Genomic DNA, 8,181 nt, shown 5'->3' with positions numbered 1-8,181 from the left:
TTGGCTAATGGCATCTGGCAGATAACATATCCCGAGACTGATGGCATGGATCTCAATTTCCATCCTGACGCATGAAACCTAATATTTTGTTACAATTAGAAAACTTTTGACGGTCGCCTTGTTTAGACAGTAACATCCTGATCAGTTCATTAGTTGCAGCTAGCTAGCATGCAAAATTTTCAGGTCGGTGCTGTGATTTAGCATGCATCCGGCGGCACGCACCTGCTTACCGGTTTAGTTAGTAAATGGCATGCATGTTTTGTATCTGAAAAGCAATAGCTAGCACAAAGGGAAAGGCAGATGATTTGGGTAGGGAAGGACTACATATCTCGACGACGACGACGTAGACGTACGTCGTTTTCCTCAGACAGCCAAAGCTGCATGAGGAGAATTCTCGGTTCATGCTAAGTAACTGAGATCCCATGCACTCCCCTCTCTCTCTCTCTCTCTCTCTCTCCACTTCCAACGTAGAAAAATAAGGAGAGCGTACGAGTCGAGAGGTCGCCATTTCCAATGAGAGAGAGGGAAGGGAGAGGAGCAGGGGAGAGAGAGCGGCAGAGGTGGGGGATGGAGGGGTGCGAGAAAGGGACGTTTGCATGAGCACTCTTAGCTCACTCTCCCAGCCTGCACTGTCGTTTTCGCATGCAGTAATTAATTGGGATAGGAAACTTAAGAAAGAACAGCAAGAGAGAGAAAGGCGAGAGGGTGATGGTCGTAGCCATCTTTCCCAGTTCCTGGATTCACTCTGCTGACTCCTGGTCAACAGCTCAGATCAGATGTAGAGCAGCATTAGCAGCTGCAGCTGCAGCAGAAGCAGCAGTAGCAGTCGCCTTTATTTATTCTGATTAGCAAACGAGGAGGTGGCACGGTGTGGTACCATCACTGTAGAGCTGGTCGTAGTCCCCTCCGTTCGCCTCCGTCTCAGCCTCCGGCTCCGGCTCCGCCTCCGCCTCCTTAGGGGGGTTAGTGCTGCATGACTTTGTCTTTTGAACCTCTTCTTGCAGTTTGTAAGAGAGGAACTGAAAATCAATGTAATATATTTATGAAAAAGTAGTAATTGTACCTGAATCCAAAACAAAACAAAAGCTTTTCACTTTTTATGATTTGACCTCACACCGCCACCTTCTCTAACAAAAGAGCAGACAGCTGCAGAAAAAATCAGACCTCTCTCTCTCTTTATTGCCACCTTTGTCCTTTTCCAAATTCTTTTCTCCCCACCTCCTCCGTTTTCTATATTTGAATCCCCCTACTTCACACATTCTCTTCTCCATGCATCATACATACAGACACGCACGCACGCACGCACGCACGTCGTTGCAAAACGATCTAGCCAGGACTTGCATGATCCGACCAAAAACCTCCCGTCCATGCACCCCCCACCTGACTCAGGCACACCTGCACCCAAAGGCAAGCAAGGCCCAAACCAAAACTAATCGAGCAGCTCGCGCAGCCTCCAATCGAGCATCCCTTTCTTTGCTCGTGCTGCAACTTTTTTCACTGTGACCTCGCCTGCCTTTCTCCATTTACACTAAAGCCTGCACACACAAACACAAACACAAACTGCGTCTGCAGTGCGTGCATGCACGCACCAGCCCTCCTCCTCCTCCTCCTCCTCCTCTCCTCCTTCCTTTAACTTTAATTTACATACTCTCTCTCCTTCTCTTTCTTTCTCATCTGGCGTGAAGGTTCCGAATCCAAAAGTAACCATGATTTTCATGACCATCTATCAAATGTTTAGATTGAACAGGGGCATGCAGTGTAGGTAGGTGGCTAGCTAGCTAGCTAGCTCCGCATGATCTGCTACAATTTCAGAATCAACAATATTAATTCCCTAATTCCATTGGGGACCATCCAATATTATACATTGATTGAATAGTTAAAGCTCGTCTGTGTTATTGGGCCATCACGTAAAGATAAATAATACAGCTGCGGGGACCCGTGCCATTGCCTCATTTCTTTGAGGAATTAAGTGGGCAACGCCAAACTCGGTAGATCGGCCCCTGCGCTGCGAGATAACTTTACCCTTTTCTGTAAAAAGGTAGAATTTGTCACCTTAACGGCCCCACACGGTCGACTCCACGACCATCTGTGAAGAAGTAAATCGAGAAACTGCAATTGGCCACGACGCAGTCAGATATTGCCTAGTTTCGCCAGAATTCGACCCCTTACTCTCTTCTGCAAATTTGCTGCGTCGTAACCAACTCAGCTATGCCCTTTACCCGATCATATGAATGGCTGGCATTCTAAATAAAATTCATCAGTTAAGTGTTGTAAGGTAATTACCATTATGAGAGTTACTAATGGTCCAGACAAATATCTCATTTCAATTAGCGGCTGTTAAATGTCGTAAGTTACCAAAATATTTGTTTTAAGCATTCGATATATATAACTTAATTAATAGTGAATTTTACACTATCACAAATGGCCATAACAGTGTTGGAACACTGAACCAAATTACATTTTTAAAAATCTAAATAAAATTTAATTGAATTATGTAATGATTAATTAAATTATCATACTAAATTAAAATTTAATTTCTATTATCTGTATTTGTCTAGAAAAATATAATAGTATAATTAATATAGGAAAAACTAAATTACTTTTGGACTTCTTTTGTGACGACTATATAAGTCAATTGTAGCATGAAAAACTTAATGATACAAAAAAGTTATATTTATTTTTTAGTTATATTCCTCTTTCAATCCTTTATATTCCCCTACCATTCCTAAATATTATGAGCACTATTAGAAATAAGGTTTTTAAGGACACATAAATGCCCTTATAATATACCTTTAGTGACAATAAAGCTATGATCACAATATCAAATAATGCATTGAAATATGTATCGTCTTAGATTCTCTAGTATTCTTGACATTTGTATAATGTCATTATAAAATATCTATGCTAACTTCAAAAGTGTTTTAATTCTTGCAATATACTGACAATAGAAAATATCAAAAAAATATTTTAACAATATTTATGTATGTCTTATTATTATCATAATAAAGATAAATTTAAATATTTTATAAGGTTATTATAGAATGTCACCTTAACTAATCTATAATGACACTATTAAATATCAAGAATAATAACTTATAAAGATATTAAATATTATCATTAATATTTAATCAGAATATATAATCTTAATTCACTCACTACATAGAATATAAGATATTACACATCATTACAATTAAGCCACTACATATAATAAAAAAAATTTACACATCATCACAATTCAACTACTATATAGAACAGAAAAAATTTACATCAAAACATCCAATTCATTCACTACATCATCACAATTCATCACATTATGACAAAAGTACAAATGCAATACTAATGCAAAAGTATACCAATTTGACCCTAGTTTTTTTTCTCTCTACTATAGTATTTGGATCCATGCTTAGGAGCACTCCTTTTGTCACAAATTTTATCAAATCAAATAAACTTTTAATCAAGATATGACAACCAATCTACATGAAAATGCAAAATAGAATAAAAATTTAAAGATGTGTGGAATATAAAATAAAAAAGAAATTAAACGCCATCTTACCTATAAAGTTGGATAAGGTGGAATAGAACCTTGTGGATTACTACTTGAAGAAGTATATTGACTAGTATTGCAATTTGATAGAGGATTTTGGTTTGATTGATCATAAATCTTAGTTTTCAACATTGCAATATGTTGGCTTTGCTTTTAAATTTGCTCATTCATCTTTTCTAATTTTGCCTGTTGTTCCATTACTAGTTGATTGCATGTGCCACAGCTAAGAACTACTCTCCATAAATCAGATGGGCTAACACCATCACCATGCATATGTACTCGACCAGGTCTATTCAATCCAATGATTTGAGCAAATATATTATTTTGACTCACTTGATCATTATAATCTTTAGGAAGTTGATTTACTAGTTCTTTATTTGCAGCCTTTATCGATATATGACATGTTAATATTTATTTAATATGTAATGATAATTTAAAAATACTTTAAATTAATATAATTAAAGAGTATAAAATAGTTTATCAAATTTTCTTCTATAACATTGCTTGAGGGACTTCCATCGGCATGAGTAAAACAAACATGAAATAATTCAACTCATGTTGGAGGATGCCCATTTTATTTTGCCTGAAAATATATTTGGTTACTAATTTCTACATTTAAATGCACATAAAATTATAATATGAATGAGAAGAATTACCAATTTTTGTTGCACTTGAGCAAAAGATGTCCTTCCGGTGGTCGGATTCATTATCTTTTACCTTTTAGCATCTTTATTTTTTTCACTTCTTTCTTAATATATTAAATTACATGTAATACATAAAATAAAAGTATACTAACATTTGAATCAAATTATATATTCTAAATAAATAAAGTATTACATACCTTTGATTTTTCTATATTCCAAAAAATAACTAGTCTCATATATTATTCTGCATGAGCTCTTTCATTTCTTTGTTGTAAAAGAATTTGAATTGACAACTTAGGATCGTAGTAATTTCTTTTTAGTTCAGACTTCTAATTTCTTCATTTTTTTTGCTATTGAGCATAGTGTCTAATTTTTTGTTCCTCGAGGAAGGTCATACTTTTCTTGTAAATAATATATAGATAAATTATCATTGCATAAATTAAAAGTCTTAACTAAAATTTTACAAAAGTAATTCAATTACCTTTCTAACATTTAGCATGTCTTTCTTTTTGTCCATTGGCATTTTATGCCAATCTTCTACACAATTGGGTAATACTTTCCATTCCTTGCCAAAGAACCTAAGAAATCAGTAAATTTATTTATTTTTTGTTCCTATAGGATGCCTCATATCATCACATAGAATTTTAATACATGGTAATGTGCTAGGTCGACCTCAAATTTCTTTGAGAAATGTAGGACAATCTATTAGACACTTGTGTTTTGTCATGGAAAACCACTTTATATATGAGAGCTATTTTAGTTGGGTAAATGGTATAAGAAGAAGAATGCAATTTTCTACTATCCTCTCTATATCTCTTGTTCCTCTTGTCTCCCATTTAGATCTCTTCCAAATTCCTATGAATTTAATATCAAGGCCTAGTTATTTTGGCCGCCAACATGTCATTTCATATCCAACATCTCACCAACAACTACATAATTGAAACATCCAAATGAAGGTTTTACAGATCTCATGATAAAGAGGAAGTGGTAGAGAAGGGGGTGTGTGAACCCCAAGATGAAGCTACATTCTTGGTGAACCAAAAGAATGTCTTGAAAGACTTAAGCGAAACCACCTAAACTAACCCTCAACTAGCCTATTTAGCCTTCAGCCTTACTCGAAACTAAACCCAAAAACCATTACATCAACACTTACACAGCCGGATTCAATTATTAAATTCCTGATTAAATGTTCTCAATCATAATTAACCTATAATCAGGTATAACTACAGACGTATCATGAGGCTTAAGAATGTTGGGCAACAATTGAAACTACAACAATTTCTTTGCAATTTCCATAATGAAACTACAAAAATTGATAATGATCAACTATTCACACTTGGAAACAAACATTAAAAAAATTAAATTAAGAAATTAGCAGCAACACAACTAATCAAAAATCCAAAAGATGCATGGAGTAGATACCATCAGAATGACTTGGTTAATTTAAGGGTTCAAAATTTTACCTTAAGCCTAAAGGAATCGCAGTGGAGGTTGTGCTGCAGGGGAAGGAAGAAAAGGGGATGCGATGGAGGTTGATGGAGCTTTGACTGCTCGAGATTGGAAGGTGTCAGCCTGCCAAAGATGTGAAGCCGTCAACCGATCAGAGATGGGAAGGCGTCGAGGATGCGTGAGTGAGCACGAGTGAGGGGAGTGGTGAATGTGAGGGATGAGCAGAGATTGCGCAGTGGTAGAGTGTTAGAGATGGCTTCGTCGAGCACAAAGGATGAGCAAAGATCGCGCGATGGCTTCACCAAGCGTAAGGGATGAGGGGAGATCACGCGGAGGTAGAGGGTTAAAGAATCGGCATAGTAAAAAAAACAAGGGGAGGGGAATTAGGTTATTAATTAAGTTGTTATAAGATATAGTGACATTCGTAAAGTTTGTCATGATAAATGATCTAACATGATATTTTATTTAAAACAATAATCCTTTTAATAAGTGTTATTAAAAATTATTTATAATGATATTTTAAATTAAATATCATTAAGAAAGTGTCGTCATAAGTCATATGTCTAGTAGTGAAGTTCATTCTCTTTAATTAGTATCGAAGTTTCATTCTCTTCAATTAGTATCGAAGTTTTATTTTCAAGAAAAATGATAGCGGTGTATGAACAACAATGTTCTTAATCAAATCAAATCTCATAATAAACAAAGTGGTGTATGAAAATCTATAAAGTAAATATATCAAAGTAAGTTTGGAAAATTCTAAAAAAAGCTTAAAAGGTGATGAACAAGTGAGGAATGTTTAGTTTTAAATTTTTAGATTAAAGTTTGACAAACTAAAGATGAAAAAAATGATAGTGTTGTTATTAATCCTAGTTAGTCGCATTGACTCAATCCCTGAGGATGACCGGTCCGGTCCCACGGAAGTTTCCCACCGGCCACAAGGGTAAATCGGGAAGCGCATGCAGCGGCCAAACCCAGATGCCCAGCATCCTTTGATTGCGATCCCCATTTGGAAGAAAATTTCTGCAAATACGTCGTAGTTGGGGATCGAACTATGGGTGTCTGGGTGACAACCTGGATATCCTACGCGGCACATGGCCCCGAGGACAAAAAACATTGGATGATTTGAGGATTGTATATCAAATGACTTTTGAATGGTAAAAACATGGGATGATTTGAGGATTGTATAAAATGTACTTCCTTCTCTTCCTAAACAATAATTTTAATTTGTTACTTTTATTGAGCAAATAAGAGATATGAAGAGCATGACTTTTGACAAATCTACAAGGAGTTCTAAAAGCTCATGAAGTGAAGATTAATTTATTATTTCCCCATCATAACAACTTGATCAAGCTCTCAAATCCTAAGTTTCTATTAGTAGTCATGATTCATCCTATCATCCTATCATGACAGGGGTAAAATTTCAGAGGGCATGGTGGTTTTAGCTCTCACAGAAGAGGACGAAATAATCAACAATACCATCAAAATGATAGAAATGAAAATCAAAGCTTTAAATTTCATAGACGAAGAGGAGATGGTGGTTATCAAAGAGGCTGAGGTCATGGTTATATTGAGTGTAGTTATTGTCATAAATTGAGACATAAAACTATAAATTTTTGGCATAAGCAAACAAATTACAAGAAAATTGTTATATCAAGTGTAGTTATTGCCACAAGTTTGACATAAAGTTGCAGATTATTGAGTTAAGTAAAAAATGACAAAAAAAAACAAATTAAAGCCTTATTCATCAATGCAGGAATGAAATAACTATTAGGACCTGTGCAAGTTAAAAGGGGTGAATAGTTTGAATTCTCATTGACTTTGATTTGCATAGTTGAAGACTTTGATATGCATTAACAAGCACAAACAATGCTAACACAATTGATTTACTTGGTTCACAACCCCATAACTATTACGTCTAAGGCTATCTAATAAATTTTCTACTTCTCGAACCAAATCCAAAGGTGGAGAAACCTCTTATAGCAATATTACAATGATTACAAGAAGTAGTGAAAATGAAGAGATAAGAAATGAAGATGTTAAGCACAAGACCTCTTCTTTTCATTTGATAATGCTGAGAGTTAAATGATTGACTACTTGAGATAAATAGGAGAAACACAGTCAAGAGTGTTTTCCAAACACAAGCTGAACCCCCCCTTTTAAACATTCTTTAATTGGGTTGGTTTCTGTACCTTTTTGAGGACACTAATTGATGGCTCTCACACAACAACTGATTACTATAAAGGTTTGACCGTTGACTCAGTCATTGAATGATCACTAACTTTTGATCAGCAATTGATATTATCTTGATTTTTGAATAGCAGTCAATTGTAAAAAAAATCTCAATCGACTGTTAGCTACTAGTCGAACTGACCAATTGTGTTGGGAGCATTTTGTTGCTTAAAATGAACTACTAGTCGATTGTTAGAACATAGTAGTCGTAATGCTCTTCAATTGAATTGGAAGCATTCTATTTGATACTATTCAGTTGAATTGGATTAGTTGAATTAGGAGTATTTTGTTTGCCAAAATGGGTTGAATAATCGA

At 35.4% G+C, this 8,181-nt stretch overlaps 1 pseudogene; it reads right to left on the bottom strand.

Moving 5' to 3' along the window:
* Positions 1–669: 669 nt before the first annotated feature.
* LOC141819140 (uncharacterized) lies at positions 670–4,680 on the bottom strand (annotated as a pseudogene).
* Between the last annotated feature and the right edge of the window lie 3,501 nt (positions 4,681–8,181).

This window comes from Curcuma longa, unplaced genomic scaffold (assembly GCF_044706935.1).
Source record: "Curcuma longa cultivar G26 ecotype Majalengka, Jawa Barat unplaced genomic scaffold, ITB_CL_G26_1.1 contig_27904, whole genome shotgun sequence".
In the NCBI taxonomy this organism is placed as follows: Eukaryota; Viridiplantae; Streptophyta; class Magnoliopsida; order Zingiberales; family Zingiberaceae; genus Curcuma; species Curcuma longa.
The sequence above is the reverse complement of the archived record's forward strand: the minus strand, read 5'-3'. Positions and strand labels throughout refer to the sequence as shown.